The following is a 12029-nucleotide window of genomic DNA, read 5'->3' on the forward strand; positions in this document are numbered from 1 at the left end:
AGTAGTACTGTAAAATATATATATTTATTTTGCTCCATGTTTGCGACGCTATAACTCACGAACAACTTAAAAGAAACGGCAATCAATCAAACACGTGTTAGCGCGTGAAATGAGCTTTTCAAAAAGGTATAGCATGACCCGATGCGACGAATAAAACTAGAACTACGCGCTCTCAGCGCCAACTAGCGAAAATACCACAAGACTTTTTTGACAACCTAATACTACTAATCATTAAAAATATTGATAGAGGAATAAACATTGTATTTGATACCAAATTTTTAAAAATTAGGAGAAATTTCGAAACTTCATCATAGGTGGGGGTTTCAAACAAAAAAAAACAATGAATATCAGTAAATCACAGTAACATGTATTTCATTTGCTTGCGATGACTATGCAATTCCTATCTACTGAAATGGAAAGTTTACTGAAAAAATAAATAACTCCATAATCTTTATTGCTACGAACAACGTGCAAAAAGTAAAAACTTCACAATTAGTTTTAAAAGTTATGTTCGCACATTTATACAGATATATGTATTTACGGAAATTTTTGCTGATTTTTTATGAAAATGTTAGCGCATAAAATCAAATGGGTTTTATAAGCATTGTTAATAACCATCATACCATTATTTATATAATATGTTCTGGTTAAAAAAAAACAAACATATGTATGTATATCTATAAGTACATACATATATTGAGGTGGGCCAAAATAATGATTTTGAATTTCCGATATAAAAAATCGGCAAAATTATTAAGTCAAGCTGTTCAAAATTTATTCGAGGTAAAATTGCAATCTTAAATCGTAAACTATTATTTTTTTAAATTTATTTTTTTACACAAAATATATTTATATGTGCCATATATGTATGTATATATTCGTACGTAACGTTATTTACATGCAAATACTAACATAAAGATGGCGGTAAAATCACTGTGGCCATATATGTAACATTATTATATGAAAACAATATTAAATTACCAATTATCAATTGTATGCCATAATAAGAGTTCTAATATTTTTCATTTTCACTATAGAAGTGCAAGAGCGACCCTTATTGGCTGGTGGTTCACCTTAATTTCATTCAAGCTCTGTCATAGAGTGTTTAGCTTTTTGAAAGTTTCTTTAGATTGCTTCCCCTTTTGACGTCTGAAATTTTAGCATCTTTTTCAGACGCTTTCGTATTTAACACTCTATGAGTCCATATATAAATATAACGATTAGTTTACTTTCTATATGAGCTTGCTACAGTATACAGCTATATTAATATCTGTATACGATGATTTTGTGATTATTGATTGATTATTAAACATACATGTGTAATATATATGCACGAATAATTCCTGAAAAAGATATAATATACATATGTATTTACGACATACATACATATATCGCTCGTCGTGTAGCCCATGCATGGCGCTATTTCCCAGCGACGACTCACGCAACAGCATGCTCGAGTCTATTCAGACAAAATTTTTTTTGGCATTTAATTAGCAAATATGTATCTTTGTATATGTGTATATAATATGAATATTACGAATGTCGTGCAACTGTCAACAGCTGACAATTTCATCACTTGTCCTACACCTGTCAAAATTGCATGTTTGTCAACGAACATGCTACAATTGCATTCAAATTGAAGTGTTTATGACAGCAAAGGCACCGACAGCGGATATGGTATGGTATTATGGCTATTCATGAAGTTAAATATTGCAACAATTGAGTGACAAAAAAGCGACTAGCTTTGTTCACATATTACACAGTATTACAAAATTTCTAACAATACTTTAAGCTCAATTAATAGCCGGTTAATAAGAGTATGTACGAAACGTTTTTACGTAGCTAAGCATGTGCTGTTAATCCTCAAACGTCAATCATGATTACAGAAGTATTTTGTAAGTAAATATAAATTATTCCTTAGTGAACTAAGAAATCTTTGCATGTATTTATTTTCATAAGAGTGAGTATACAGCTGTTGACACCTAATTAGAAACGCTCTCTTTTTGTAAGATGCTGATGAGTATAATGATGAAATGAAAACCTTGCATTGTTTGTGTTACTCTATTTACTACGAAATTCACTCAGTTTTGTGGTTGTGCAGTTGAAATTTTGTTAATTTTTTCCCAAACAGTAATGCTTTACGATATAGAAGATGAATTAAATGCGTTTTTTATACTCTCGCAACAAAGTTGCTAAGGAGAGTATTATAGTTTTGTTCACATAATGGTTGTTTGTAAGTTCTAACACTAAAAGAGTCAGATATATGGTTACATATACCAAAGTGATCAGGGTGACGAGTAGAGTTGAAATCCGGTTGTCTGTCTGTCCGTCCGTCCGTCCGGCCAAGCTGTAACTTGAGTAAAAATTTAGATATCATGATGAAGCTTGGTACACGTATTTCTTGGCTCCATAAGAAGGTTAAGTTCGAAGATGGGCAAAATCGGCCCACTACCACGTCCACAAAATGGCGAAAACCTAAATTATTATATTAAAGTGAAATTTGGCACAAAGGATCGCATTAGGAAGGGGCATATTTGGACGTATTTATTTTTTAAAGTGGGCGCGGCCTCGCCCCCTAAATAGTTTTTTGTACATATCTCGGAAACTACTATAACTATGTCAACCAAACTCTATATAGTCGTTTCCTTCAGGCATTTCAAAAATGGAAGAAAATGGAAGAAATCAGTAAAAGTGCGTTAACAGACTAACAAAAAACGTCAGAAACACTAATTTTTACGGAATAAATGGCAGAAGGAAGCTGCACCAGGCTTTTTTTTTAATTGAAAATGGGTATGGCGTCGGCCACTTATGGACCAAAAACCATATCTCAGGAACTACTGTACCGATTTTAATGAAATTCGGAAGATAATATTTTCTTAACACCCTGATGACATGTACAAAATATGGGTGAAATCGGTTCACAACCATGCCTTTTTCCAATATAACGCTATTTTGAATTCCATCTGATGCCTTCTCTGTACAATATATACATTAGGAACCAATGATGATAGCGGAATAAAAGTTTACACAAATACGGTATTTGAGCTGAGGTATCTCTTGTGGAAAAATTGTCGTGATCGAACTATAACTTTTCAAGGTCCCTGATATCGAACACGAAGAACTCAGTGCTTAACCAAACCTAACCTAATTTCTTATCGAAAATATCGGTAAATATCTCAGATATTTTCATGTAATTCAGAGGGCATCATTTTTATACTCTCGCAATAAAGCTGCTAATAATGGTATATATCGTCAGATATATGGTTACATATACCAAAGTGATCAGGGTGACGAGTAGAGTTGAAATCCGGATGTCTGCCTATCCGTCCGTGCAAGCTGTAACTTGAGTAAAAATTAAGATATCTTGATGAAACTTGTCATGCGAGAGTATAAAATGTTCGGTGGACCCGTCCACGCTTGACTGTAGCAGTTACGTAGATAATACTACTACTACCATCTATCTATACGATTTATATTAGTTGGATCATAACTATTAATAACTAATGAGATATATCATTTTTGTGAAGCAACTTGTGTTAGTTTACAAAAAATGGATCATAAAAGCATTTCATATGTTAACAAATCATTGTTGTTTGGCATAAAATACTGCTGAATTTGATCTCAGGGATATCCACCGTTGAAAAGATATTTGCTAAGCTGGAAACAGGCGAAATGAGCACCGAGGACAATGATCCTCTAAAAAAGCATTACCTCTGTGCAAAACAGATGCCTCGCAAGTTTAAAATCCAACAAAAACAACGAATAAATGATTCTGAGAGGTGTTTGAGTGCTTTTTAATCGTAATAAAACCGAACTATTTTATAACTATAAAGGTGAGGTTTTGTTATTGTTTTTCTTATTGTTTTTTGTTTTTTTGAGAAATTAAATATTCAAATGATTCATACAGACATGAATTTTGAACAAATGCTTTTTATTTGAAATATAATTCTTGTATTTATGAGTAGTATTAAATTTTGACATAAAAAGATAAACGGTATCCTATGCCCTTACCCTGGTTCTAAGCTACCTCTCCACCAATTCTCAACCAAATCGGACGTTCTTGAGTTTTAATGGTGGAACTAACACAACTTGCTTTTATATATATGGATATTATTGATTTCTGGTAAAAGTGTGTTTCAACGTTGTGCTTTAAAATATATTAAAATAAATTATTAAAGACACCTACACTTCGCAGCTGCATTTCGTCGGTCTGGAAAGATATCCAATGAAATTTCCAATGAACTTTGAATGTCCTTAAGCATATACAGAATTTTAAAACTATTTCCAATGTTGAAGGCAAAGAAAAAACACGAAAAACTGTAACAGAAATAGATCGCAGAATTACTACTATCTCATGAAGTATGGTGAAGGATCTTTCTCCTATTTTACTTCTAATTATATGAAAATATAATCTGTATACATCAATTTTCTGTATATTATTTACTTCTTCGAAATTCTTGAGCTGAAATCGTTGAACCTAGCGTAAAACTTACGATATAGGTATTCTTCACATTTTTTTCGAAACTCTCTTATAATAAAACTAGATGGCTTTATTTCTCACTAATATTTTACAGCGGTTCTTAAAGTCTTATTATTGCGTTGAAACCCCGATTGAAATATATAGATTTAAGTGAGGAGAAGAATTCAATCAAAATTTTATTGAAACTATAACTATAAGTCAAACCAGTAAGTTTGCATTATTTTCCCCTTATATGCTAATATACCTTTAGTAGTCCTAGAAAAGCCATTTATCAGATTTCGCTCAGATATCGCTTCCAGGCCATTTATCAAAAATAAGGAGTCATTCGAAAGACTTTGTATAAGTCGGAGGTTTTCCTTTTAGTTGCTATTAGGATGGGGAGTTTAGATTCTAGTTCTAATTCGAATTGGTATTCTGATGATTTACTGTAGGAAAGTACTGCTAAAAGCAAATATTGCGGATAAATGTTTTTCTGCCTAATTAGATTCAGAACAGGATATCAAGTTCTTATTAATCTGGTAAACTTGTTGACTAGTTTGAAGGAAAATATTCTAGGAAGCAAGTATTGAGTAAGTTTTCGACAATTTTTTTTTTTTGGTGTTGCTTATTGCTTTTACACCTTTCACATAGACCATTTCGATTCGGACCATTCTATAATATTCACACAAATCTAAAATTTCATATTATATTCCCATTTTCTTACACGTTTCGTAAACCGGTATACAAAAATAGATTCATGAACTCGTGTTCATTGTCGCTTATCATCTCTTTTATACACTTCAAGTAGCGAAAACAAAACAGTCGTGTCTGAACGCTGTCGTAGTGTTTATAAATATGTATATGTTATATTATAGATATACATATATAGATGTATGTAATTGCTTTAAATAATTACTGCCAACTGAAGAATCACATGCTTTTAATATTTTTAATCAAATTTCATTTAGTTTTTAAATAACTTCAATATAGATTGATAATATATACATTATTTAGTCTGTGTACATATTCAAATTCATATAACATGAAACAAAGTCGTTTTATTGAAGAATAAAAATCCCACTCAAACCACAATTATTTAGCTTCAAAATAAGTGAAGTGGGACATTAGGCGCTAACCCCCCAACGGGGGGTGTAGCTCAGTGGTAGAGCGCTCGCTTCGCATGTGAGAAGTCCCGGGTTCAAACCCCGGCACCTCCAATATGATTGGCGTATAAATCGATGAATGATATATCGTTGAAGAAATCGTCTTTTTCATGTAAATAATATTTTAAATTTTATGGATTCCAAATTATAAACATTTCTACTCATAACTTCTACCTATAGCAAAGAATTGAGATTAATTAAATATCAAATAGACAACAAACTGTAAAAGCTGCTTACCTCACCTGCCATTTAAAGTTAATAAACAATTAGACCTAAATATAGGAAATCAAAGAAAGATACATTGGAATGTCTGCAGGGTAGTGAACATGCTACAAAAAGAGAAAAAGGAAATCGACATCAAAGCATAGGAAGCACTCGCTCAATTGTAGTGTCGCGATTTCCTCTCATTTCTATTGCCTCTCTCGAGCGGTGAAATATATACCAAAATATTGTGACTATTTTTAACTCATTAGTTATTTGCCTACGTGCTGAGTTAAGTGTGGTGAATTGCACGATTTCAACTCTCTACTTGTTGCTTTTCAGCGGTGGTGGCTATATGACAAAACAGTCATTTGGCAAAATTTTAATAATGGGGGTGTAGCTCAGTGGTAGAGCGCTCGCTTCGCATGTGAGAAGTCCCGGGTTCAAACCCCGGCACCTCCATTCAAGCTGAATTGATTTAATTTATTTTTAATTTAAATTATTCATTAATTTTATTTTATTTTCTAATACTATTAATTGATGGCACTAAGTCGGCTGTGTTATTGAAAATGTACTGAATGAAATTGGAGATATCGAATCTATGAATTTAGTGTTGTAGCATTGATAATATACATATTTAAATAAAACAAAAGAATAAAATAGTAAATAATTTTCAAATTAAATATACTACAATTAAATTAATATAAATTATTATATTTTCCGTGGTCACATATGTATGTAGGTAGCCCATTTTGAGTGGCAATTTGTCAGACTAGAACGAATATTAGCACCTTAGAGTGATATATGTCGGCAAAAAAAAAATTTATCTTTACTTGAATATAAATCCTTAAATAAAAATATATAAAAAAATAATATATGACGAATAACACAAATTTATATTAAATTTTTGTCAAATAAAATAGAGTTTTTTTGTAATAATTTTATTTTCTACAACCGTCAAAGCCATTTCTTTGATATTCAAATTATATCAGGAATATGTTGTATTAAAAGTTCCCAGTTTACGACAAAGTGACGAAATGCGTTCCATATAACACATGATGTTAATAGTAACTGCCACCTCCAGTTGTCTTCAAAACAGTTAACTTTCGAATAATCTACCAATTCTATTCAAATTAAATATCATTCATAGGCTGAATTATTATTATTAATTATTTTAAGTCTTAAAAATAAAGGGTGATCCATTTCGAGCTCTCTACTTTTTTAAAAGAAAAAAACACAAAAACTTAAAATTTAATGGAGAATGTTTATCATCATTCGAAAGAACATTCTTTGACATTTATTTTTTGCACTATCTCTTTCAAATGTTGACTGCGGCTACGTCTCAAATATTCCATCCGTTAGGTGCAATTTTCGATGTCTCGTTCGAGCATTTCGACTAGTAACTGGCGAATGACACGAGTGATGTTTTGCTCCACAGCCTGAATCGAAGCGGGATTTTTGCTGTAAAGTCTAAATTGTCCATACAGACAAAAACAGTGATATCACACGATTTTCATGGTCAATCGACCGGCCCAAACGAAATTATGAGCTCATCGAAGTGTTTTCTCAATAAATCCATTGATTGATGCGATTGGCACCATCGTGTTGAAACCGAATGTTGCCGCGTTCACGAGTTTCAACTTCAGGCATCAAATAGTCGGTATCACGAAGAAATATTTAACGATGATTTCACTAGCCCACACACCACACCAAATCGTTAATTTTCTGTATAAAATTGTAGTTCTTGAATCTCTTCGTCCTAAATATGGCAATTTTGATTGTCAACATACCAATTAAGCCAGAAATTGGGTTCATCGCTGAACAAAATTTGGATCTTCTTGGAACTTTTCAAAAGCCCATAGAGTGAAGTCGCTTGGCAAGGTCGAGCAACTTCAGTTCTTACACAAGCTCTAAAATCGCGACCTAAAATGCGCCATTCCATACGCAGTCGGAGTTGTTGCGAACGACACCAGATCGGCTCTAAACGATCTTCGTGTATGCTTTAACTACAGCTGCTATATATTCCACACTACTAGCAGGACGTGGTCTATTCGGTCGAATATTATCCAATAATGAATGCTGGATCTCAAGATGGGTGATGTTGTTACGAATAGTACTCTCAGTAGGCCGATTATGTTGGCCGTCTACATATGTATAACACTTATCTGCAAACAATTAGTAAATTAATAGTTTTGAGTTCGATCTTGTCCTAAATGAAGATTTCATATTTTTTCCATTAACGTTTATTGTGAAGCATACAGTTTGTAATGTTGAATCTTAATAAAAAAAAGCCTTGCAACACTGATTGTATTCCAATAAAACTCTAACAGTAAAGTTAGTTGTGCATGAAAATATTGAAGTATTCTTTTTTAGTTAAAAATTTTAGCTATTTTTACCAGTTTAAATTAGAAATTTGAAAAACATATTTTTATTTAATATTTCGGGATTACAAAATAAAAAAAATATATAATTCTAATGTCGATTTAATTAGTTTTTAATGCATTCACTGCTACACTGATAAAGAGGAATACGGTTGTATTCTCTTTAAAGATTTGTTCACTCGATTCGTACATTTTTAGCATAATATTGAAATTAAGGTATAAATTGAATCATAAAAATGATAACAAAACAAAAAATAATTATTGGATACTAAGGTGTAAAAAATTTCAATTCTTATGACAAAATACTACTTTCGAATATACACAATCTATGTAAATTTATTTTTACAAATGTATATATGTACATACATATACCAATGTATAGATACTTTCTTAGGTCTGCGAATGCCATATTCGCTTACATACATATGCCGCCTGTGTGTACTTTTGACACAAATTTTTCTGTCGTACTGCACTTTGAATGCATCCTCATTTTTTTGCATAAATAACTCATACGCACTGTATAACCCAAAATTAGCGCAGCATCTGTCACTTTTATTAAGAAAATTATACATTTATTACCCATAACATACTTTATGGTGTCTATTTGTGAATTTTTAATTTGTTGGCGGTTTTCTGTCGCATCATTTATTATGTTGGCACAGCCTAGCCCAAAATTCAACGCATTTTTTGTCTGCTAAATGTCAGCGTTTATAAGCAAATCGGCGCAGCTGCATATATATGGGCAAATAAACTCTATAATTGTGACAGACAGACAGACAGCAAGAAAAACTGCACATTTTGCATATGTTGGTATGCATGTATGTGTATACATATGTATGTATGTATAGTATATACTGCTCTGCGTTCATCACGCCACATAAAAATGTTTTCGAGTTCAATTACAATAATTCATAAAATGCGTGACACAAAAAAGTCCCTACTATAAATAAATAAAGCAAAGAAATAAATATTTTATAAAGCTGCGTCTACATATTTTTTACAATATTTATGCAGATGAAGTTGAGCAAAGAAAACATCTGAAAAAAGTCAAATTGAACGCGCACCAACGCCTTCGCAGACAAAATGTAATCAGCATTGTCAACAACAACATCGCCATTAACTTCATTAACAACATCATCATTATTGTCGGCGACAAAAAATAACAACAATTGTTGTTGTTAGGAGTTTCGCCGCTTGTTTGATTCGTCGGTTTGTTCCTAGCCGCGTTGGCCTGGTGGGTTGCGCGCTAACATACACGTATACATTGGTGAAAACACACACAGCCATACATTTACAATTAAGCTTGTTTATATGTTTGCTGTTGTATATGTTAAGGTGCGCATGCGCGCGAGTGATTTAAACTGGCATTTGCATAAAAATCACAATTACGAGTGATTTCCTTTTTGAATTCAAGCGCGTATATTTGATTTGTTGCATGTGCACAGCACAACGTTACATGCGCATACAATTGTTTGCATAGCATATCTGCGCTTATGTATGTAAATTGACAATGGGTGTATAGAAGCACACACAAACAACATATTGCATGCGCACGTTTGCACTTGAATGATATGAGGCGTGTAAAACATACAAACACATGTATATATGTTTGTATGTGTGTGTTTATGGTTTGTGTTTGTTTTGCTACATGCCATTGTTGCCCCCACAATTGTGGCCGCATGCATATAAAATCTAATAACTGACTGCGTTGCAAAAATGTTGTTGCTATGATTCTATTGCCTTTTTGTTGGTGTTATTGTTTGTAATTTGCGGTTGCAGCTGAATTATTGCTTTTCGCAAAAATAACATTAGCGGTATCGTTAAAAAACAGCTACGTCAATAAGCTTTTTTTTTATAATAATAATGAAGCTAAAAGTTACTAATAACAACAAAAACATGCGTTTTAAAAGTCATAAAACATTTTAACAATTGCAATAACAATAGCAACAATAACACGGCGAAATAAATGCAAACATAGTTGGCGATGTCATCAAACTCTGTTGTCGTGAAATCGCTCTGGTTGAATGTGATGCACTGGTGATTGTTGATGTCTGTGTTGAGCGCATGGTAGAGAGTGGGATGTTGTGTGTACACATACATATATTGAATTTTTAATAACGGGTGATCCAAGTAGATGTACTTTTTTCAATAGCCTTTTCTTTACAAATCAGGCGTGGATCGAGTCAAGCTGTCATGTTATTTTTGTTCAATATTGCTTGGCATTTCATCATGGAGAGACTGACGTCTGAACAACGTTTCAACTTTGTAACCAAAATTCACGTTCTGCAAAACGCTTCGCTCTACTTATGGTCAACATAATTGGCCTACCGAATGTACTATTCACAATACCATCACTCATCTTGAGAACCAGCTGTCATTATTGTTTAATATTTGACCCAATAGACGACGTTCAGAACGCAGTGAATAAAATATAGCAGCCGTACCTGATAGTGTACACGATGATCATGGAGAGTCGATTCGCAGCCTTTCCAACTGAAGTATAAAACGACCTGGCTCAAGTTAGGTCGAGATTCTTCTTCTTCTTAATTGGCGTAGACACTGCTTCTCGCGAAAACTCGCAACGTCGACTCATCCGTTGTGAATATCTGGTCGGTTGTTGATTTTCCAGGTCTAAAGCCACGCTGACCAATCACACAATACGCTCGATAGAATCTTATACGCGATGTTAAGAAGGCTTATTCTACGGTAGATTCTGGGGTCCAATTTTTTAAGAATTGGGCATAGCACTCTTAAATTCCAATCGCTGGGCATGCTTTCGTCCGACCATATTTTACAAATAAGCTGATGCATGCTCCTTATCAGTTCTTCGCCACCGTGTTTGAATAGCTCGTCCGGAAATCCATCGGCCCCCGCCGCTTTGTTGTTCTTCAGGTGGGTAATTGCTATTCGAACTTCTTCATAGTCGGGCAATGGAACGTCTGCTCCATAGCCATCGATTGATGAATCGGGTTCGCCTTCTCCTGGCGTTGTGCGTTCACTGCAATTCAGCAGGCTGGAGAAGTGTTCCCTCCATAATTTAAGTATGTTCTGGGCATCGGTGACTGGATCACCTTTGGGGGTTCTACAAGAGAATGCTCCGGTCTTGAAACCTTCTGTGAGCTGTCGGTCAGCTTATCAAGCTCTTCGTACTCACGCATTTCGGCCTATTTCTTTTCCTGCCTGAAGACGCGTCTCGCTTCCCTCTACAACTCTCGGTATCTATCCCATTCCGCACGTGTTGTGGTCGTTCGTAATGTTGCGAGGTAGGAAGCCTGTTTTCTCTCCGCTGCGACATGGCACTCCTCGTCGTACCAGCTGTTCTTTTGTACCTTCCGAAAAGCAATGGTTTCGGTTGCGGCTGTACGTAAAGAGTTTGAAATGCCGTCCCACAGTTCTCATATACAGACTTATTCCGACGGAGCTTTTGGTATTGCTTAACGTCAGTTTACACAGCTGTATTAGTTTTGCGGGGATAACAAATTCAGACATCGCTGCATAAAGGCAGCTCATTTTTGTGCTGTCAAAAGCAGCTTTGAAATCATCCCACAGTTCTCATATACAGACTTGTTGACGAGTGCTCTCAGAGAGCAGGAGTGCAAGCCGAGTAGAAAATCGTTCGGCTGTCTGTTGTGATTGCAGCTTCTCGACGTCGAACCTTCCTTGCTTGATAGCGTGCGTTTTTTGCTGCACAGAGGCACGTGCGAATCTTCGCTGCAACAAGATAGTGGTCCGAGTCGATGTTAKGACCTCGCAGTGCACGCACATCTAAAACACTGGAGACGTGTCTTCCGTCTATCACAACATGATCGATCTGGTTGGTGGTTT

At 34.4% G+C, this 12029-nt stretch overlaps 1 protein-coding gene and 2 non-coding genes across 7 annotated transcripts in view; all 3 read left to right on the forward strand.

Moving 5' to 3' along the window:
- Nucleotides 1-12029, forward strand: part of LOC108967235 (protein outspread) — a 142462-nt gene that overhangs the window by 97922 nt on the left and 32511 nt on the right. The window lies entirely within an intron of this gene.
- Trnaa-cgc lies at nt 5605-5676 on the forward strand. Its single transcript has one exon. It is a non-coding gene; the product is annotated as a tRNA-Ala (tRNA).
- Nucleotides 6214-6285, forward strand: Trnaa-cgc. Its single transcript has one exon. It is a non-coding gene; the product is annotated as a tRNA-Ala (tRNA).

The sequence above is a fragment of the Bactrocera latifrons genome, unplaced genomic scaffold, assembly GCF_001853355.1.
Source record: "Bactrocera latifrons isolate USDA-ARS-PBARC rearing strain unplaced genomic scaffold, ASM185335v1 scaffold_180, whole genome shotgun sequence".
NCBI classification, from domain to species: Eukaryota; Metazoa; Arthropoda; class Insecta; order Diptera; family Tephritidae; genus Bactrocera; species Bactrocera latifrons.